Source organism: Triticum dicoccoides, chromosome 5B (assembly GCF_002162155.2).
Source record: "Triticum dicoccoides isolate Atlit2015 ecotype Zavitan chromosome 5B, WEW_v2.0, whole genome shotgun sequence".
NCBI classification, from domain to species: Eukaryota; Viridiplantae; Streptophyta; class Magnoliopsida; order Poales; family Poaceae; genus Triticum; species Triticum dicoccoides.
Window position 1 is genome coordinate 611,691,449 of NC_041389.1, and position 23,273 is coordinate 611,714,721.

Genomic DNA, 23,273 nt, shown 5'->3' on the forward strand with positions numbered 1-23,273 from the left:
ATGATTGGTAGATGTTGCCACCAGAGTCTGTTTAGAAGACTTCCATGATATGGCAGTTCCACCATGTAGGAACACAAAGCCGGACTGCGATCTGGCATTATGGGGATCAGATAAATAGCCAGCATCGGCGTATCCAATCATATTAGAGTCTTGATTTCTCTGGAACTGAAAGAATAGGCCAAGATCCTTTGTGCCTTGGAGATATCAAAAGATATTCTTAACTCAGGACCAATGGCGTTTGGTGGGAGCTGCGCTATGTCTAGCAAGTAGATTCACTGCAAATGCGAGGCCAGGTCTCGTGCAATTTGCAAGATATGTGAGCTCTCCAACGGCACTAAGATATGGAACCTCAGGTCCCAATATTTCTTCTCCATCGTCCCTTGGCCTGAACGGATCTTTCTCTACGTCTAGAGAGCGAACCACCATGGGAGTTTTAGATGGGTAGGATTTGTCCATATTGAATTTCTCCAATATTTTCTGGATATAAGCAGCTTGGTATACCATGATTCCTGAGGGGAGGTGCTCAAATTGAATACCTAAGCAAATTTTGGTTTTACCCAAATCCTTCATCTCAAATTCCATCTTTAGATGATTGTGTGCTTCATCAATGTCATGTGTGTTGCCAATGATGTTGAGGTCATCGACGTACACTGAAATGATGCAAAATCCTGTATAGGACTTTTTGATAGACACATGGGCAATCACTACTATTAGAGTAGCCTTTTTGTAGAAGGAACTCATTAAGTCGGTTGTACCACATCCGTCCCGACTGTCTTAAGCCATATATTGACTTATTAAGTTTTACACAATACATGTTGCATTTTGCGCTTGTATTCGGGATAGAGATTCCGTCAGGAACCTTCATATACATGTCTAAATCTAGTGACCCGTAAAGATATGCGGTCACGACATCTATCAACTGCATATATAGACGGTTTTGCACTGCCAAAGATATAAGGTATCGGAAAGTGGTTCCACTCATTACAGGAGAATATGTTTCATCGAAATCAATGTCGGGTCTCTGCGTGAACCCTTGCGCTACGAGCCTTGCTTTGTATCTCACCACCTCATTGTTCTCATTCTGTTTCCGGAGAAAAACCCATTTGTATCCGACAGGAAAAACATTGGGAGGTGTCGGTATTGCTTTAGTGAATACCTTTCTTTTGTTAAGCGAGGCAATTTCTGCTTGTATTGCGTCCTTCCATTTAGGCCAATGGGAGCGCTTTTGGCACTCAACGATAGTCTTTGGATCATGATCAGTCATAAGGATATCTGCAATTTTTTCAGCAAAATAAATGTTGACAGTCGTAGACTTACAGTCGAAAGATTCTCCAGAATCGATATAGTTGATGGAAATTTCCTGCACCCCTAGTGACTCTTCATGTTTTCCCAATACGCGTGAGTCTAGGTGTTTCGATGGCCCAGCCAGTGTGTGCAAACTGAAGCTGGGTTGTGGAGGTTGCCCTTCCACCGGGTGTATACTACCCATAAGGTGTTTGTCAATGTTGAGCTGACCTGCATTTACTAACTCCGGGGTTTTTCTCCTCGATCTCCTTTGTTGCTTGCTGGAAGCTTGTTCCAGGTCAGAGGTCGTACTACTCCCCCTCTTTTTAGGAATAGGGAGTTGGGTGGTTTTTATTAGTACCTTCACTCTTTCGGGCGCATTTCTGGCTAGATTTAAGGACTTTGTAACACCTTTTAGATCAGTAAATGAATCTAACAGGTTATTTGCAAGATGTTGCAAATTAATGATTTTCCAAACTTGGAGTTCAGTCTCTTGTGTACGTGGATCAGAGTACGAAATGGCTTGAGCATTCCAATCAATTTACGGGCATTCTTTCTGGTACTTGAAATCTCCCCCTAATGCCGGAAAGTGTTCCTCATTAAATATACAATCAGCGTGACGGGCTGTGAACATGTCCCCAGTAAGTGGTTCTAGGTACTTAATAATCGACGGCGATTTGTAACCCACATAGATCCCCAATTTCCTATGTAGGCCCATGGATGTCCGCTGTGGTGGTGAGAACAGGATGTATGCAGCACATCCGAACTTGTGCAGATGGGAAATGCTAGGAGGATTTCCACGTACCAATTGTAGAGGGGAAGTACTGTGATATGCAGTAGGCCTCAATTGTATCAAGTCAGCAGCGTGTAGGCAAGTTGCAATTCATTAACAAAGGTCTTGCAATGAGTTTGATCATTTAAATCAATGATTCAGCTAAACCATTTTGTGTATGGACATATGGAACGGAGTGCTGAACTTCAATCCACGGGGCCATGCAATAATCATTGAAAGCACGTGAGGAGAATTCTGCAGCGTTGTCCATGCGAATTGTCTTAATTTGGCTTTCTGGATAATGGGCTTGTAACTTAATAACTTGCCTCATTATCTTGGCAAATGCATGGTTTCACGTGGATAGAAGATACACGTGTGACCATCATGTAGATGCATCAATTAGAACCATGAAGTACCGGAAAGGTTCAGATAATGATTGGATGGGACCACAAATGTCTCCTTGAATGCGTTCAAGAAACTGAAGTGGTTCAACTTGTATTTTGAGGTAGACAGAGTACAGCTTATATATGTCTTGAAGAGATGCGTCGCACAAGTCGCGACGGTTCGTACAGGCGCATCCTAGAGATGCGTCGGTTGGTGCTAAGTAACCGCTGTGCAGTTAAACAAGAGGAGATTTTCCCTAACTAATACTTCCTCCTTTCCATTATGTAAGGTGTATTATTTTCAGCATGGTGACCAAGGCACGAAATTATAGACATGTTAGGACTGAATTACCCTTGGCAAATTTGTTAATTAGTGATAAGTAAATCAATTAGTCCAGGTAAGTAAGAGATGCATGCAATCGACAGAGAGATACTTTCCTTATTTTGCCAAAGGAGAGATACAGACAATCAGGAGAGGGATACTTTCCATTTTTATACAGGGCTAACAAGGGAAGAAGAAATGCACCTGCAAATTAATCACAGCAGCAATCACTCTCTGCTCCCAACCTGGCTGGGGGTGGCAACAAGGTGGGTCTCGGACTCAACTCCTGGCCCGGTGGATCTCGTCCTCGCGCCTGACCGTGTTGTGACGAACGAGGGGCAGATGCCTCTGAGGGGTATGCCGCGTCCTCGAGCACTCAAACAGTGCATGGGAGCACCGGCTGCAGTCTATGTGCCCCCTTATAAAAAAGGAGAAAGATTGCACATATCTCTCTTTTTCTAAAGATTTATCACAAGCACAGAGCACCCCTAGAATGGAGAAAAATGACTCTCAACACTAAGCCAAGAGATCATCTAAAAGATAAGAGAAGTTGTAAAATTGTTTCTCTCTTTCAATCTGCGCCTGAAACAAAACTACAGCTGCAGAGGAAGAGCTCCGTACTGAGGTCTGCTTGTTGTAGGGGCAGATTGAGTACTCATAGCAATTCCAGTTGTAAATATGCTTTCGACAAGCAAATGGAAACAAAACAAACTAAAATAACACTCAAAACATCAGATGCATGCCAGAAAAGAAGGAACAGGCAGGGCAACAGATCAAAAATAGACAATAATATTTCTTAAGCCAAATATCCAGCCTTGGAAGGAAAGCATATAATTATCCTCATGTTACAAGGGTTGGCATCCCCCAAATATCACAACAACCCAGACATATCAGGAACCAAAAGACCCTATCATCCCAACAGACTGGTGCAGTGATACAAGGTTAAGCTTTCTCCTCGTTGTTGTTCACCTACTTGGATCGCTGCCTCATCTTTCGGCGCTTCCTCTTGAGCCTCCTCATCCTCTTCTTCTTCCACTGCAAAGTAAAGTAGCCGCACAGTTCATTAACACTAGAAATATTCCAGGAAATGCTTAGGAACACAACAATAATTCCAATATGAAAACTGAGATATGGTACTATGTGACTTGGAATCAGAAGATTGAGTGTTTCATTGGATATCATCACATGATTTTCAGAAACACGGACCAATTGTTCTTCATCATTTCCCAAACTGAAGTCAATTTCAAAGGCAAATAGGAAAAAACTATGATAAGATATCTGAAGAACCAGCTAAGCAAAGTATAGAATCACAGTCGGTTTGACATTCAGAATGAGTAGGAGGATTTTATCATCAAATAGATCAGACGCCAATTGTCTTCCTCATCATGCCAACCGACGCAATTGTTTATACAAAAAAAAGTAGGGAGAATGAGCACTCTAGGAGATGCATAGGAACATAACAACAATTCAATCATGAAAATGGAAAGATAGTTCATGTGATTTAGAATCAGAAGATTTGAGTGTTTCATTGGTTATCATCACATGATTTTCAGAAACACGGACCAATTGTTCTTCATCATATCCCAATCTAAAGCTGATTTCAAAGGCAAATAGGAAACAACTATGCTAAGATATCTAAAGAACTACTTAAGCAAAGCAGAGATCTGCATTCGGTTTGACATTCAGAATGAGTAGGAGGATTTTATCATCAAATAGATCAGACAGCAATTGTCTTCCTCATCATGCCAACCACACAATTATACACAAAACAAACAGCGGGAGAAAACGAGCTAAGCAATCAGCGTTCTCTCAGACAAATGCCTCGATTGTCCACATGGTGTAATAGAATGGATTACATCAGACTCGTCATCTGTTTTAATCATCACAGAGAACAAACACAACACTAACAACATTGTACCGAACACCAGCAGTCAAGCAAATCTAATTTAGACACATGCAGAAATTGCGTCAAAGAAAGAAGAAGACAAAGTTAGGGGGCATTGACAAGTATTCTCTCAGACAAATGCCTCGATTGTCCACACGGTGTAATAGAATGGATTACATCAGACTCGTCATCTGTTTTCATCATCATAGAGAACAATAGCCCAGTTGACTTGAGTGACACAGGCGGCCAACCAAATCTAACCTTATCCTACATCTACACAGCAGCAATCACAAAATTAAAAGCTTGAAAAAAACCAGAGTTCTCTCAGACAAATGCCTCGATTGGTTTTATAGAATGGATTACATCGGACTCGTCATCTGTTTAAATCATCACAGACAACCACAAACAAACACGCGCAAAGAAAATCAATTCAGTGAACAGAAACTACATCCTAGAATCTCTGAGAATAAGCAAATCGAACTATAATATCTGGTTCTCTCAGGTAATTGCCTCGTTTTTGTCCCCACGGTTGAATGGAATGGATTGTATCGGACATCTAATCAGTGTTGATCATCACGGAGAACCACAAACAAAAAAAATCCCATCAATGCAAAACGCATCTAGACTCAAAACGAACAAGCTGCATCTACAAAATCCAATGTTCTCTCAGACAAATGCCTCGATTGTCCACATGGTTTATAGAATGGATTGCATCGGACTCGTCATCTGTTTTCATCATCACAGAGAACCGCAAACACGCAACTACAACTACCGAGCGCGCGCGCTACCGAGAGAACCACTAGATCACATCGAGCAGTCGGATCAAAAGGTAGAGATGAATCGGGAACGAACCTTGGCCCTCATCGCGGAGGTGGCGGCGGGGGCGCAGCAGGCGGACTGGGTCTCGGTATCTGCTTGCTGCGGCGGCGGCGGAGGTGTACGAGGATGGCTCTCGCGTGGTACTTATAGAGGTCGGAAAGGAACCCTAACCCAGGAGGGATGGACGGCTCAGATCGAGATGCGCTGAGTTGGGCCTTGACTCTTTGGCCCATATGTATTTGTAAGAGATGATGATTAGAATTTTTGGGAGCAACTTTCCTTGGGCCACAGGAGCCTGTTTGGGACTACTTCGCTCCTTAAAATTTAGTTTCGCTCTAGAAAATGCAAGCCAAATGAGGTAGCTCCACGATATACCGCTTTGTAAAAAAACTAGAATCTGAGAGTGTGTCGTGCATCCAGCCGTCGCCACGTGTCGCGTGTTGTGCGCATCTTTGGGATTTTATTTTTTATTTTTACACATGTTTTTGGATTTTATATGGTTTTTTGGGCTTTTGCTTGGCTTCCTCTTTATTTTGGCATATTTTTTTTCAGAAAGCAACACATTTGGGCGAGGAGCACAACATGTGCTTCTCCGAGAAGCACAGTTGTGCTTCCTAGAAAATAAACACGGTCATGAAAAGTACAACCTTGCTTTCATGAGAAATACAACCTTGCTTCCGCGAGAAGAATATTTGTGCTTCCCAAAAATGAAAAATAGAGCAATGCTTCCTTGAAAAAGGGAAAAGCACAGTTTGTGCTTCTGCGTGAGAACTACACATTATGCTTCCCCGAATAAAGGGAAAATCACAGCTTGTCCTTCTGCGTGAGAAGCACACATTGCCCTTCTCCGAAAAAAGGGAAAAGAAAAGCCTGTGCTTCCTAAAAAGACTAAAATGAAACTATGCTTCCGGGCTTCGGTTTTTATTCCTTTTGGGGGCTTTATTACCGTTTTTCTTTCAGTTTCCTTCTTTTTCTTGCTTTTCTTTTTTCGTACAAAAATTCATTGAAACATTGACCTGGGATCTAGTTTTGAATCTCAACATGAGAAATTCAACGGTGAAAACGGTTCGGGATTTGGACCCATGGTTCAAAAGATGAACTATTTTGAAGAAACAAATCTATTAAAAAAACTCCTAGATTGCGAGAAGTGGCGTATTGGGTCTCCGTATCTGCTTGGTGCAGCGGCGGAGGTGTACGAGGATGGCTCCCGTGTGGTACTTATTAGAGGTCGTAAAGGAACCCTAACCAAGAGGGGTGGACGGCTCAGATCGAGATGCGCTGAGTTGGGCCTTAACTCTTTGGCCCATATGTATTTGTAAGAGATGATGACTAGAATACTTGGGAGCAACTTTCCTTGGGCCACAGGGGCCTGTATGGGACTACTTCGCTCCTTAAAATTTAGCCCCGCTTTCGAAAACGCAAGCCAAATGGATAGCTCCATGATATACCGCTCCGTAAAAAAAACTAGAATTTGAGTGTGTCGTGCATCCAACCGCCGCCACGTGTCGCGTGTTGTGCGCATATTTGGGATTTTATTTTTTATTTTTGCACATGTTTTTGGATTTTATATGGTTTTTTGGGGCTTTTGCTTGGCTTCCTCTTTATTTTGGCATTTTTTTTCCAGAAAGCAACGCATTTGGGCGAGGAGCACAACATGTGCTTCTCCGGGAAGCGCAGTTGTGCTTCCTAGAAAATAAACACGGTCATGAAAAGTGCAGCCTTGCTTCCGCGAGAAGAATATTTATGCTTCCAAAAAATGAAAATTAGAGCAATGCTTCCTTGAAAAAGGGAAAAGCACAGTTTGTGCTTCTGTGTGAGAACCACACATTATGCTTCTCCGAAAAAAGGGAAAAGCACAGATTGTCCTTTTGCGTGAGAAGCACACATTGCGCTTCTCCGAAAAAAGGGAAAAGAAAAGCCCGTGCTTCCTAAAAAAGGCTAAACTGAAACTATGCTTCTGGGCTTCGGTTTTTATTCCTTTTTGGGTTTTTATTACCGTTTTTCTTTCAGTTTCCTACTTTTTCTTGGTTTTCTTTTTTTCGAAAAAAAAGTTTGTTGAAACATTGACATGGGATCTAGTTTTGAATCTCGAGGCAAGAAATTCAACGGTGAAAACGGTTCGGGTTTGGATGCATGGTTCAAAAGATGAACTATTTTGAAAAAACAAATCTATAAAAAAAAACTCCTAGATTGTGAGAAGTGACATACATGGACTGCGGCTCTAGTTAGCATCATAGAAGGTAGAGAATGACCTTTGAAATGGGTACCTTTTAATTAGTGATTTCGAGAATTTTGTATCCTATTGTTCATACCTTCGTTTTGTTTACCCTGCATTTGGTCCATGTTCATTTTATAAGTCGTATTTTGGCATATCATAGAAATTGTTTTTAAGATACTTTTTTGAGTTTTTTTCAAGATATTAGTGATCATGCAATTACGGGTGGACATATTAGAGCACCTATAACCATAACGCCACTTCCCCCTGATGTCCAGACGAACAACTTGGACATTGCCCGGATCCAAAAACGCTACCCGACCGGGCCCCCCAAAGCCAACTTGTACGTTCGGGCTGTCTGGCATCCCTCATATCCAACCTATGTGTGACGGATTTGAGCCTGCCTAGACGCACTCGCATGTTGGACCAACATGCAGGACCCCGTGCAGAAATGCGTCGGTCTGCCCCGAGGCTTAATAGTTTGTTGTTCGCATTCATGGCACCACTTCGGCGTGTCGTGTGAGAGGTCAAGCTCTGTCTATTAAGTGAGACAAACCCTAGGCACCCTCACACCACCTCCCCCGGTCTGGGTATTCACACCGTGTGCACGGCCACATCCCGTCCGTGCCCGAGCTTGTCATGTGAAAGGGTGTGCACAAAGATCACATACTACAAGCTTTTGCCGTCAGATCGTCGCGCTCAGATCGTGGCAGTGGTTCGTCTGGATTGGCCAGGCATGTAGCCTGCATAGCGGACGCCCTTTCTCTGACCTGGGATGAGGACGGGGATTTATGCTCGAATGTGGCTAGGTGATACATCACCGTCGTATCTATAATTCTTTATTGTTTCATGACAATGTTTTACAACTTTCATATACTTTTGGCAACATTTTATATCATTTTTTGGAACTAACATACTGATCCAATGCCAGTTCCTATTTGTTGCATGTTTTTTGTTTCGCAGAAAATCCATATCAAACGGAGTCCAAACGCGATAAAAATTTACGGAGATTTTTTTTCGAATATATGTGATTTTTAGGAAGCGGAATCAAAGCAAGACGATGCCAGAGGGGCCCACAAGCCCTTGAGGCGCGCCCCCCTAACCAGGGCGCGGCCAATGGACTTGTGGCCACCCCGAAGGTCGGTTGGAGGTGTCCTTTGGTCGCAAGGAAGCTTATATCCGGATAAAAAAACGTGTTAATATTTCAGCCCAATCGGAGTTACGGATCTCTGGATATTTAAGAAACGGTGAAAGGCCAGAATCTGGGTCACGAAACAGAAGGGAGAGAGAGAGAGAGAGAGAGAGAGAGAGAGAGAGAGAGAGATAGATCCAATTTCGGAGGGGCTCTCGCCCCTCCGCCGCCCGCCGCCATGGAGGCCATGAACCAGAGGGGAAACCCTCCTCCCATCTAGGGGAGAGGTCAAGGAAGAAGAAGGAGGAGGGGGCTCTCTCCCCTCACTCCCGGTGGCACCGGAACGCCGCCGGGGCAATCATCGTGTGACGGCAATCTACACCAACACATGTGTCATCTTCCCCAACATCTTCATCACCTTCCCCCATCTATACATTCAGCGGTCTGATACATCTCCAACGTATCTATAATTTTTTTACTATTTCATGCTATTATATTATCTGTTTTGGATGTTTTATATGCATTAATATGTTATTTCATATTATTTTTGGGACTAACCTATTAACCTAGACCCCAATGCCAGTTTCTGTTTTTTCCTTGTTTTCGAGCTTCGCACAAAAGGAATACTAAACGGAGTCCAAACGGAAGAAAACTTCACGATGATTTTTCTTGGACTAGAAGACACCCAGGAAGAGCCACGAGGCGACGACAAGGGTGGAGGGCGCGCCCAGGGGGTAGGGCGCGCCCCTTACCTTGTGGGACCCTCGGTGATCCCCTGACCTAGATCTTCCTTCTATATATTTGTAAATATTCCCAAACCACCAGAAGCATCCACGAAAACACTTTTTCACCGCCACAACCTTTGAAGGAAATATGCCCTAGAGGCAATAATAAAGTTATCATTTATTTCCTTATTTCATGATAATGTCTATTATTCATGCTAGAATTGTATTAACCGGAAACATAATACATGTGTGAATACATAGACAACTGAGTGTCACTAGTATGCCTCTACTTGACTAGCTCATTAATCAAAGATGGTTATGTTTCCTAGCCATGGACAAAGAGTTGTCATTTGATTAACGGGATCACATCATTGGAGAATGATGTGATTGACTTGACCCATTCCGTTAGCTTAGCCCTTGATCATTTAGTATGTTGCTATTGCTTTCTTCATGACTTATGCATGTTCCTATGACTATGAGATTATGCAACTCCCGTTTACCGGAGGAACACTTTGTGTGCTACCAAACGTCACAACATAACTGGGTGATTATAAAGGTGCTCTACAGGTGTCTCCAAAGGTACTTGTTGGGTTGGCGTATTTCGAGATTAGGATTTGTCACTCTGATTGTCGGAGAGGTATCTCTGGGCCCACTCGGTAATGCACATCACTATAAGACTTACAAGCATTGTAACTAATGAGTTAGTTGTGGGATGGTGTATTACGAAACGAGTAAAGAGACTTGTCGGTAACAAGATTGAACTAGGTATTGAGATACCGACGATCGAATCTCGGGCAAGTAACATACCGATGACAAAGGGAACAACGTATGTTGTTATGTGGTTTGACCGATAAAGATCTTCGTAGAATATGTGGGAGCCAATATGAGCATCCAGATTCCGCTATTGGTTATTGACTAGAGACGTGTCTCGGTCATGTCTACATAGTTCTCGAACCCATAGGGTCTGCACGCTTAAAGTTCGATGATGGTTATATTATGAGTTTATGTGTTTTGATGTACCGAAGGTAGTCCAGAGTCCCGAATGAGATCGGGGACATGACTAGGAGTCTCGAAATGGTCAAAACGTAAAGATCGATATATTGTACGACTATATTCGGACTTCGGAAAGGTTCCGAGTGATTCGGGTATTTTGCGGAGTACCGGAGAGTTACGGGAATTCGTAGTGGGCCTTAATGGGCCATACGGGAAAGGAGAAAAAGGCCTCAAAAGGTGGCCGCACCCCTCCCCATGGACTGGTCCGAATTGGACTAGGGAGGGGGCGTCCCCTTCCTTCCTTCTCCTTCTGCCTTCCCTTTCTCCTACTCCAACTTGGAAGGGGGGGGGGAATCCTACTCCCGGTGGGAGTAAGACTCCCCTATGGCACGCCCAAGAGAGGGCCGGCCCTCCCCTCCTCTACTCCTTTATATACGGGGGAGGGGGCACCCCATGGAGACACAACAATTGATCCCTTGGGTCTCTTAGCCGTGTGCGGTGCCCCCTCCACCATAATCCACCTCGATAATATCGTAGCGGTGCTTAGGTGAAGCCCTGCGATGGTAAAACATCATCATCGTCACCACACCGTCGTGCTAACGGAACTCTCCCTCAAAGCTCGGCTGGATCGGAGTTCGAGGGACGTCATCGAGTTGAACGTGTGCTGAACTCAGAGGTGTCGTGCGTTCGGTACTTGATCAGTCAGATCGTGAAGACGTACGACTACATCAACCGCGGTGTGCTAATGCTTCTGCTTTCGGTCTACGAGGATACGTGGACACACTCTCCCCTCTCGTTGCTATGCATCATCATGATCCTGTGTGTGCGTAGGATTTTTTTTTTGAAATTACTATGTTACCCAACAACCTTCTGTTCCCGTGAGATCCCATCTTGGGGCCTTTTCCAGCACCCTGCTAGAGGGGTTTTGATCATGGAGGGCATCTACATTAACTGTATTGCCCTTCTGATGAAGCGTGAGTAGTCCACCACAGACCTACGGGTCCATAGCTAGTACCTAGATGGCTTCTTCTATCTCTTTAATTCTCAATACCATGTTCTCCTCGATGTTCTTGAAGATCTCTCTGATGTAATCTTATTTTGCAGTGTGTTTGTCGAGATCTGATGGATTGCGGATTTATGATCAGCGTATCTATGAATATTATTTGAATCTCCTCTGAATTCTTATATGCATGATTTGGTATATTTGTATTTCTCTTCAAATTATCGATTTGGTTTGGCCAACTAGATTGGTTTTTCTTGCACTGGGAGAGGTGCTTAGCTTTGGGTTCAATCTTGTGTGATTTCACCCAGTGACAAAGTAGGGGTAGCGAGACACGTATTGCATTGTTGCCATCGAGGATAAAAGCATGGGGTTTACATTATTGCTTGAGTTTATTCCTCTACATCATGTCATCTTACTTAATGTGTTACTCTGTTATTTATGAACTTAATACTCTAGATGCATGCAGGAGTCGGTCGATGTGTGGAGTAATAGTAGTAGATGCAGGCAGGAGTCGGTCTACTTGATACGGGCGTGATGCCTATATTGCATAATCATTGCCTTGGATATCGTCATAACTTTTCCATTTTCTATCGATTGCTCGACAGTAATTTGTTCACCCACCATATTATTTGCCTTCAAGAGAGCAGCCTCTAGTGAAACCTATGGGCCTCGGGTCTATTTTCCATCATATTAGTTTCCGATCTACTATTTTGCAATCTTTTACTTTCAGATCTATAAATCAAAAACCCAAAAATATTTTATCTTTTGTTTATCTATCTCTATGAGATCTCGCTTTTGCAAGTGACCGTGAAGGGATTGACACCCCATTTCTCGCGTTGGGTCCAAGTGTTTGATTGTTTGTGCAGGTATTGGTGATTTGCGCGTTCTTCTCCTACTGGATTGATACCTTGGTTCTCAAACTGAGGGAAATACTTATCTCTACCTTGCTGCATCACCCTTTCCTCTTCAAGGGAAAAACAACGGAAGCTCAAGAATTAGCACGACCCACTCTCCTGTAGCCCGTTGTACTCTCTACCTGATCATGGTGCTTTATGCTTCATACTATTATCCAATGATATGTTGCCATCCTATGATGCTTGAGTAGATTTTTGTTGTCCTATCAGTGATTGGTGAATTGCCATGATTGGTTTAATTTGCTTGTGGTTATTATGATGTACTTTAGTGCCCATCATACGAGCGCGCGTGTGGATCACACCATAGGGTTAATTCTATGTTGATAGGACTATGTATTGGAGGGCAAGGGTGACAGCAGCTTCAGCCTAGCATAGAAATTGATGCATACGATATTGAAGGGGGACCAATATATCTTAATGCTATGGTTGGGTTTTACCTTAATGAACATTATTAGTTGCGGATGCTTGCTAATAATTCCAATCATAAGTGCATAGAATTCCATGTAAAGGATGACATGCTAGCAGTGGCCTCTCCCACATAAAAACTTGCTATCGGTCTAGTAACATAGTCAATTGCTTAGGGACAATTCCGCAACTCCTACCACCACTTTTCCAGACTTGCTATACTAACTTAATTGTTTATTTATCTAAACAGTCCCTAGTTCTTACCTACATGCTCTTTATTATCTTGCAAAACTATCCCACAACACCTACAAAGTACTTCTAGTTTCATACTTGTTCTAGGTAAAGCGAACGTCAAACGTGTGTAGAGTTGTATCGGTGGTTGATAAAACTTGAGGGAATATTTGTTCTACCTTTTAGCTTCTCATTGGGTTTGACACTCTTACTTATCGAAAGAGGCTACAACTGATCCCCTATACTTAAGGGTTATCACTAGGCTATCTCGTTGGTCCCAATGGTTGACCACACCTGCCCTAGGTTTGCGGTAGTCGTTCCGCCTCATCATGGATGAGAAGCACCTCATGGTAGAGGTGGAGCTTGAGGCAGAACGAGCAGGCACTATCGCTCTCACCAAGGTCTGCGTCGACCCGGTCTTCATTGCTGAAAATCGCGCCATCTCGAGTCCATTAAGGATGAACAGGTGGTGTCAGGCTGTCAATGAACCGTTGCACGATCTTCATCCATGATGGAGAGCAATAAGAGACCTTTGTGGATGAGGATGAGGACGATGAGGGCGAGCAGGTGCCTCCCACCACTGAGAAATTATGTAGGGCCTACTTTCTCTGCATGTTCCATAGTCCCTATCCTCCCCCACTGCCCAAGTACAACATGCTAGCCCATGAATCTTGTTTGACGCCTTACATGTTTCAAAAAAAGATTGTCATGGCATGCACAATGAGTGAATAATGTCAATAAACATGATGACATGCCCCATCTCTTGCCAAGTTGTTGTTGTGCCAATGGTAGCATCAATAAATGCATCAAAAGAAAAAGGCAGTTGCCCCCGCTTTGCCCCTAGGGGCGACACGGGCGGATCCTCAGTCTCGCCGCCACTAATACCACTCCAACGTATCTATAATTTTTAATTGTTCCATGCTATTATATTATCCATATTGGATGTTTTATATGCATTTATATGCTATTTTATATTATTTTTGGGACTAACCTATTAACCTAGAGCCCAGTACCAGTTTCTGTTTTCCCCTTGTTTTTGAGTTTTGCAGAAAAGGAATATCAAACGGAGTCCAAAGGAGCTAAAAATTTATGGTGATTTTTTATGGACCAAAAGAAGCCCCCGAAGCAAAAGAGTTGGGCCAGAAGAGTCCCGAGTCAACGACAAGGGTGGAGGGCGCGCCCACCTCCCTAGGGCACCCCCTGCCTTGTCGCTGACTCATGGACCCCCCTAACGTGAAACCGGCGCAAAAAATTCCTATAAATCCATAAACCCCCAGAAAGAAAACTAGTTTGGGAGTTCCGCCTCCGCAAGCCTCTGTAGCCACGGAAAACCAATCAGGAGCCCGTTCCGGCACCCTGCCGGAGGGGGAATCCATCACCGGTGGCCATCTTCATCATCCTAGTGCTCTCCGTGACGAGGAGGGAGTAGTTCACCCTCAGGGCTGAGTGTATGTACCAGTAGATATGTGTTTGATCTCTCTCTCTCTCTCTCTCTCTCTCTCTCTCTCTCTCTCGTGTTCTTGATTTGGCACGATCTTGATGTACCGCGAGCTTTGTTATTATAGTTGGATCTTATGGTGTTCTTCCCTCTCTACCTTGTGATGAATTGAATCTCTTCCTTTGAGGTTTTGTTATGTCGGATTGAATCTTTGGATGTGAGAGCACTTGGTGTATGTCTTGCGATGGGATATCCGTGTTGACAATGGGATGTTCTATTGATCCACTTCATGTATATTTTGGTTATCAAATTGCGGATTCCTGTGGTGACATTGGGGTAATATATGCATAGGGGTTGGTACGCGTTTTCATATTCCTTTCTCCGATAGAAATCTTGGGATACTTTTGAAGTTCTTTGTGTTGGATTGAATATTATGAATCTGAAGTTGTTTGATGCATATCATATAATTGACCCACGAATACGTGTGGTGACATTGGAGTATCTAGATGACATTAGGGTTGATTGATGTGTGTCATGTGGTGTTATTTTAGTACGAACTCTAGGGCTGTTTGTCGCACTTATAAGAATAGCCCAAAGATCGACCAGAAAGAATAACTTTGAGGTGGTTTCGTACCCTACAAGCAATTTCATCTTATGTTCTCCGTGATAGGAGCTTTGGAGTGATTCTTCGTTGCACGTTGAGGGATTGTCATATGATCTAATTATGTTATCATTGTTGAGAGAACTTGCACTAGTGAAAGTATGAACCCTAGGCCTTGTTTCCAAGCATTGCAATACCGTTTTTGCTCACTTTTATTACTAACCTTGCTGTTTTTTATTTTTAGATTACAAAGACCTATATCTACCATCCATATTGCACTAGTATCACCATCTCTTCGCCGAACTAGTGCACATATACAATTTACCATTGTATTGGGTGTGTTGGGACACAAGAGACTCTCTGTTATTTGATTGCAGGGTTGTTTGAGAGAGACCATTTTCATAATATGCCTCCCACGGATTGATAAACCTTAGGTAATCCTCTTGAGGGAAATTTGCTACTGTCCTACAAAACTCTGTGCTTGGAGGCCCAACACGAGTCTACAAGAAGTAGGTTGCGTAGTACTCCCTCCGTTCCTAAATATAAGTCTTTGGAGAGATTCCACTATGAACCACATACGAATGTATATAGATGCATTTTAGAGTGTAGATTCACTCATTTTGCTTCGTATGTAGTCCATAGTGAAATCTCTACAAAGACTTATATGTAGGAACGGAGGGAATAGACACCAAGCTCTTTTCTAGCGCCATTGCTGGGGAGGTGAGTGCTTGAAGGTATATCTTGAGATCTTGTAATCGAATCTTTTCGTTTCTTGTTTTATCACTAGTTTAATCTATAAAAGAAAACTAAAAAATTGAATTAAGGTTGCCTCACATGCTTCATCTTTTTAATGTCTTTCATGAAAATGATGGAATGGAAAATTGTGCTCAAGTGTTAGAGGAAGAAGTCAATAGATTGTTTGGCACTACATATTTGTATGATGAGCATGATTGCAATGTTGTTAGTATGAGTTCCTTGAATATCCATGATGCTAACGATATGCAAAGCTACAAGCTTGGGGATGCTATGTTTGATGAATATGATATTTTTAGTCCCCCAAGTTTTGATGAGAATATTTATTATGATGAAAGCATGACTCCTATTTATGATGATTATATTGATGAAAGTGGGTTTGGAAGAGTGTCAACTTTAGTAAGTAATGATCCCACTATTTTGGAGGGTGTTGAATCTTATTATAATGATAAAAGTGGATTTGGATAGGCCATGACTTTATTTAGTGATGAATACACTATTTCGGAAGAGGTTCCAATTGATTATGAGAACAAAAGTTGCTATATATGATGATTATTGTGATGACATGTATGCTATAAAGAATGATGATAATCATGAAACTTGTCATCTTGATTTTAATTTTCAATTGGATTATGCCTCACATGATAGTTATTTTGTTGAGTTTGCTCCCACTACTATTGATGAGAAGAAATTTGCTTATGTGGAGAGTAATAAAATATCTATGCTTGTAGATCATGAAAAGAATGATCTGTGTGGTGGTTATATTGTTGAGTTCATTCATGATGCCACTAAAAATTATTATGAGGGAGGAATATATGCTTGTAGGAATTGCGGTAATATCAAGTTTCCTCTCTATGTGTTGAAAATCTTAAAGTTATGCTTGTTTTGCCTTCCTATGCTAGTTGATTCTTGCTCCCATAAATTGTTTGCTCACAAAATCCCTATGCATAGGAAGTGGGTGGGACTTAAATGTGCTAGTCATATGCTTCACGATGCTCCTGTTATGTTTCAATTCTTATCTTTCCTGTGAGCATCATTGAAATAATCATGCTAGCTAGAAAGGCATTAACAAAAAGCGCTTGTTGGGAGGCAACCCAATATTTACCCCTACTGTTTTTGTGTGTTCATATGATTATGTTACTGTATTAATCATGTTTTATAGCTTTTGTTTCAATAAAGGGCCAAGTAAAGCCTTTGGGATAGTGTGGATGATAGTTGACTTGATTCTGTGCAAAAACAGAAACTTTTGCTCTCAGTCCAGGAATTTTGAAAATTCACTGGAATGTGCTTTTGATATGAATTTTCTACACATTAATGATATACAAATTTTCTATGTTGTTCTAATTTTTTAGAATCTTTGGAGATACAGAAGTATACGAAGTTTCCTGATTACTACAGACTGTTCTGTTTTAAACAGATTCTGTTTTCTATGTGTTGTTTGCTTATTTTGATGAATCTATGAGTAGTATCAGAGGGTATGAACCATGGATAAGTTGGAATACATTATATATAACACCAATACGAATTTAGAATGAGTTCACAACAGTACCTAAGTGGTGATTTATTTTCTTATACTAACGGAGCTCATAAGATTTTTTGTTGAGTTTTGTGTTGTGAAGTTTTCAAGTTTTGGGTAAAGTTTCAATGGACTACGGAATAAGGAGTGGCAAGAGCCTAAGCTTGGGGATGCCCAAGGCACCCCAAGGTAATATTCAAGGAAGATCCAAGCAACTAAGCTTGGGGATGCCCCGGATGGCATCCCCTCTTTCGTCTTCGTTCATCGGTAACCTTACTTGAGGCTATATTTTTATCCACCACATGATATGTGTTTTGCTTGGAGCATCATTTTCTTTTGTTTATTTGCTTGTTGTTATTCAGAGACATGTTTTATATCTTTTAGTTCAATAAAAAGGTCAAGTATAGCCTTTACCATGCTTATTTTACAAGTCTATATGTTGCTGTTTGAAAATAGAAAGTTTGATGTTATGTTTTGAATATTGGTGAATAGTCAGAACATGATAAAATCTTGAAATTTTTACACAATAAGGTACAACAAATTTTCTAAATTGTGGTAATTTTTCAGAATTTTTTGGAGTTAGGGAAGTATGATTCCTCTTGCATTATTTATAGACTGTTCTGTTTAGACAGATTGATGTTATGTTTGCATTGTTTGCATATGTTTGCTTGTTAATTATTCTATTTGAGGATAGGAGTGTTGAATATGACGAGGCATTTAGTATGAAATGTCAAATTATAATTTTAGTGATTCTCTACAGTAGAAAATGATAAGGTTTTGCATTGATTTATACTAACTTATCTCACGAGTTCTTGTTGAGTTTTGTGTGTATGAAGTTTTTAAGATTTAGGAAAACCGTGATACAAGAGGAATTAAGGAGGCACAAGAGCTCAAGCTTGGGGATGCCCAAGGAATCCCTAGTTAATATTTCAAGAAGTCTCAAGCATCTAAGCTTGGGGATGCCCCGGTTGGCATCCCACCTTTCTTCTTCAACAATGATCGGTCAGTTTTGGTTGAGCCTAAGTTTTTGCTTCTTCACATGATATGTGCTATCCTTGCAATGTCATTTTATTTTGTTTTGCTTGATGTTTAAATAAAATACTTAAGATCTAAATTTTCTAAATGGGAGAGAGTCTTCACATAGCTAAATAATTGTTTGACTACTCATTGATCTTCACTTATATCTTTTTGGAGTAGTTTGTCATTTACTCTTGTGCTTCACATATATCCTATGAGTAAATGGTTGAATGAATTAGATACCATAAATCTTAATTTATATATGTTTCATATGCTTATACCGTGGGGAGTAATGACTTCACTTATAAGAAGTAGAGGTGGTAAATTTATTGAAAGTTAGCAAACATAGTATTGGTCAATTGAACAATTCATCAAAGAATATTGAAGGAAGAGAGATTTCACATATAAATATACTATCTTGGACATCTTCTATGATTGTGAGCCCCATTAATTATTTTCGAACTTGATCAAATTAGTTGAAGTTGGACAAGGAAGACAACTTAATGAGTTATGTTTGGGTATTTTTGTATAGAAGTTATATTGCTATGGATCCTCCAACACGTGGTGCTTGATTTTTAGAATCTTTTGCTAGCCAAATTTTTTGTACTAAGTAGAGTTACTACTTGTGCATCCAAAAACCCTTGAACCAAGTTTCTTCCATGAGTGTCCACCATATCTACCTATATGCGGTATTTACCTACCGTTCCAAGTAAATTTGCATGTGCCAATCTCTAAACCTTCAAATAATAATATGTTTTGTATGCCCGAATTGCTCATGTATCGACTAGGGGCTGTCAGTATCTTCCATGATAGGTGGGTTATTCTCACGATGAGTGGACTCCGCTCATCATTCACAAGAAAATGGTTGGTAACCAGGATGCCCAGTTCCATGCTCAAATCAAATCAAATATAATTGCAAACAAAACTCCCCCAGTATTGTTGATAGTTGGACGATACCCATTGTTTTGGACCAGCCGTGGAATGTGCTTGTTGGTGGTGGGGGAGTAAAAACTTTACCATTCTGTTTGGGAACCGCCTATAATGTGTCTAGCATGGAAGATAACTCTTGGTCGTTATGTTGACAATGAAAGCATACCTCTCAAAATTGTTTTCATCTCTGTTTTAAAAGCTTCAAGCTCTGGCACCTCTACAAGTTCATGCTTCCCTCTATGAAGGGCCTATCTTTTACTTTTATGCAAGAGTTAGTGGTATTCCTTCTCATTCCAACCTACTCTTTAGTTGGCAAGCACCATGTGATGGGGAAAGATCTAAGCATATATGGCCATTCAAATATATTTGATCATGAATTATTAATGTTGACAATTATCTATATGATAAATAAGTTGGGAGGCGAAACATTAAGCCCCTATCTTTCTCTATGTTCAATGGATGCTATTTGTTCTAAAAATATGCTTTGAGTGGTAGCAACCATGGAAGACTATATAGTTGAGTATGTGGGATTTGCTAAATCAAAGCTCTTACATAGACCCTTCCTGAAAATAAGATGAATTGCAATTGTTTGATGACTGAGAGCATAGTTTGTTAGTTTTCAAGAAAGTTTATGGTCTATGCTTTAACATGTGAATAGCTTGTTACTTGATCATGGGAAGCTTTATGCTATGAGCTACTGTTACGATATACAATGATGCTAGAAAAAGTGATTAAAATTATCTTTGATCAAACTTGTGCACTTGCTAGCATTCCATATGAAAAATTCTTTTTTTACCATTTACCTACTCGAGGACGAGCAGGAATTAAGCTTGGGGATGCTTGATACGTCTCCAACGTATCTATAATTTTTTATTGTTCCATGCTATTATATTATCCATCTTGGATGTTTTATATGCATTTATATGCTATTTTATATTATTTTCAAGACTAACCTATTAACCTAGAGCCTTGTGCCAGTTTATATTTTTTCCTTGTTTTTGAGTTTTGTAGAAAAGGAATATCAAACGGACTCCAAACGAGCTGAAAATTTATGGTAATTTTTTATGGACCAGAAGAAGCCCCCGAAGCAAAAGAGTTCGACCAGAAGTGTCCCGAGTCAATGACAAGGGTGGAGGGCGTGCCCACCCCCCCTAGGGCACGCCCCCTTCCTTGTCGCTGACTCGTGGAGCCCCCCCCCCCGATGTGAAACCGACGCCAAAAATTTCTATAAATCCAGAAACCCCCAGAAAGAAACCTAGATCAGGAGTTCGGCCGCTACAAGCCTCTGTAGCCATGAAAAACCAATCAGGAGCCTGTTCCGGCACCCTGCCGGGGGGGGGATCCAGCACCGATGGCCATCTTCATCATCCCGGTGCTCTCCATGACAAGGAGGGAGTAGCTCACCCTCGGGGCTGAGGGTATGTGCCAATAGCTATGTGTTTGATCTCTCTCTCTCTCTCTCTCTCTCTCTCTCTCGTGTTCTTGATTTGGCACGATCTTGATGTACCGCGAGCTTTGTTATTATAGTTGGATCTTATGGTGTTCTTCCCTCTCTACCTTGTGATGAATTGAATCTTTTCCTTTGAGGTTTTTTTATGTCAGATTGAATCTTTGGATGTGAGAGCACTTGATGTATGTCTTGCGATGGGATATCTGTGGTGACAATGGGATGTTCTATTGATCCACTTGATGAATGTTTGGGTTAGCAACTTGTGGATTCCGATGGTGACATTGGGGTAATCTATGCATAGGGGTTGGTGATATGTCTCCAACGTATCTATAGTTTTTGATTGTTCCATGTTGTTATATTATCATTCTTGGATGTTTTACAATCATTTTATAGTAATTTTATATCATTTTTTGGGTACTAACCCATTGACATAGTGCCCAGTGCCAGTTGATGTTTTCTTCTTGTTTTTACATCGCAGGAAATCAATACCAAAGGGAGTCCAAACACAGCGAAATTTTTGTGGATTTTTTCTGGACCAGAAGACACCGCATGGGCCAAGAAAGTACCTGAGGGGAGCTATGAGGGGAGCACAACCCACTAGGGCACGCCTGGGGTCCAGGCGCGCCCAGGTGGGTTGTGCCCACCTCGGTGGCCTCCCGCACCGCCTCTTTGCTCTATAAATACCCCAATATTCCAGAAACCCTAGGGGAGTCGATGAAAGTAAATTCCAGCCGCCGCAAGTTCCAGAAACACCAGATCCAATCTAAACACCATCATGGAGGGGTTCATCATGTCCATTGGTGCCTCTCCAATGATGCGTGAGTAGTTTTTTGTAGACCTAGGGGTCCGTAGTTATTAGCTAGATGGCTTCCTCTCTCTCTCTCCCTCTCTCTCTCTCTCTTGATTCTCAATATAATGTTCTCTTGGAGATCCATATGATGTAAGTCTTTTTGCGGTGTGTTTGTTGGGATCCGATGAACTTTGAGTTTATGATCAGATCTATGTTTTTATCCATGAAAGTTATTTCAGTCTTCTTTGATCTCTTATATGCATGATTGATTATAGCCTCATATTTCTTCTCTGATATTTGGGTTTTGTTTGGCAAACTTGATCTATTTATCTTGCAATGGGAAGAGGTGCTTTGTGATGGGTTCGATCTTACGGTGCTTGATCCCAGTGACAGAAGGGGAAACGACACGGATGTATCGTTGTTATTAAGGATAACAAGATGGGGTCTATTTCTACATAAATAGATCTTGTCTACATCATGTCATCATTCTTATTGCATTACTCTGTTTTTCCATGAACCTAATACATTAGATGCATGCTGGATAGTGGTCGATGTGTGGAGCAATAGTAGTAGATGCAGGTCGGTCTACTAATCTTGGATATGATGCCTATATAATGATCATTGCCTGGATATCGTCATGATTATTTGAAGTTCTACCAATTTCCCAATAGTAATTGTTTTCCCAACGTTTGCTATTTTTCTTGAGAGAAGCCAATAGTGAAACCTACGGCCCCCGGATCTCTTCTTTATCATGATTGCCTTTGCGATCTATTTTCCTTTGCTTTTATTTTCAGATCTATTAAACCAAAAATACAAAAATAACTTGATGCACTTTATTTTATCTGCGATCTATTTATCCTATCTATCACAACTTTATCACGGCTTCTCGCCAATTTATGGCACCGTTACCCGAAAGGGATTGACAACCCCTTTAACACGTCGGGTTGTGAGTATTTATTATTTGTGTGCAGGGGCTGTTTACGTTGTGTTGCTTGGTTCTCCTACTGGTTTGATAACTTTGGTCTCATCACTGAGGGAAATACCTACCATCATTGTGCTGCATCATCCCTTCCTCTTTGGGGAAAGATCGACGTAGTTCAAGCAGGCATCAAAAGGAATTTCTGGCGCCGTTGTCGGGGAGGATCATCAACATCAACCAGGTTCCTAATCAAAAAATCTCATCTCCTCACAATTTACATTATTTGCCATTTGCCTCTCGTTTTTCTCTCCCCCACTTCACAAAAATTTGCCGTTTTATTCTCCCTCTTTTTCGTTCGCCGTTTTCTCCTCATATCTGTTTTTGTGTGCAATCTTGTTAACCACTTTTTGTCATTAAGGATAGTTCTTCCTCTATTGCGTACACTCCCGAGAATGAGGTTCTTAACTTTAAACAAAGAGGAGGGGAGAATTTAAAAGATGCTTGGTATAGGATTTGCAATGCTCATAATATATCTATCCGTAAGCAATCTACCGTTGTTCTTCTTCGTTGTTTTTATGTGGGCGTCACCACTTGGTATAGATTCTTCCTTGATACGATTACCGGTGGAAATTTCTTGACGTGTCCTTCTCTTGGTGCTTTTAATGCTTTGGGAAATTTAGTGGGTTCACCACCTCTCATGATCAATGAAACAATTGTGACCCTCGAGCATGTTATGGAAAGACTAGATGCTATTGAAAAGAAAATGCTTACCAAAG

At 41.4% G+C, this 23,273-nt stretch overlaps 1 long non-coding RNA gene, 8 other non-coding genes and 1 pseudogene across 9 annotated transcripts; all 10 read right to left on the minus strand.

Moving 5' to 3' along the window:
- Positions 1-3,532: 3,532 nt before the first annotated feature.
- Positions 3,533-5,590, minus strand: LOC119312042. The gene is made up of 2 exons (XR_005151207.1): positions 5,499-5,590; positions 3,533-3,796 (listed from the first exon to the last, which is right to left on the minus strand). It is a non-coding gene; the product is annotated as an uncharacterized LOC119312042 (long non-coding RNA).
- LOC119313239 lies at positions 3,909-3,989 on the minus strand. The gene has a single exon (XR_005151610.1). It is a non-coding gene; the product is annotated as a small nucleolar RNA SNORD18 (small nucleolar RNA).
- LOC119313271 lies at positions 4,087-4,153 on the minus strand. The gene has a single exon (XR_005151638.1). It is a non-coding gene; the product is annotated as a small nucleolar RNA Z105 (small nucleolar RNA).
- LOC119313241 lies at positions 4,265-4,346 on the minus strand. Its single transcript, XR_005151612.1, has one exon. It is a non-coding gene; the product is annotated as a small nucleolar RNA SNORD18 (small nucleolar RNA).
- LOC119313269 lies at positions 4,444-4,510 on the minus strand. The gene has a single exon (XR_005151636.1). It is a non-coding gene; the product is annotated as a small nucleolar RNA Z105 (small nucleolar RNA).
- Positions 4,566-4,652, minus strand: LOC119313500. Its single transcript, XR_005151780.1, has one exon. It is a non-coding gene; the product is annotated as a small nucleolar RNA SNOR75 (small nucleolar RNA).
- Positions 4,772-4,858, minus strand: LOC119313504. Its single transcript, XR_005151783.1, has one exon. It is a non-coding gene; the product is annotated as a small nucleolar RNA SNOR75 (small nucleolar RNA).
- On the minus strand, positions 4,966-5,044 carry LOC119313510 (annotated as a pseudogene).
- Positions 5,140-5,228, minus strand: LOC119313516. The gene has a single exon (XR_005151794.1). It is a non-coding gene; the product is annotated as a small nucleolar RNA SNOR75 (small nucleolar RNA).
- On the minus strand, positions 5,308-5,393 carry LOC119313499. Its single transcript, XR_005151779.1, has one exon. It is a non-coding gene; the product is annotated as a small nucleolar RNA SNOR75 (small nucleolar RNA).
- Positions 5,591-23,273: the final 17,683 nt, after the last annotated feature.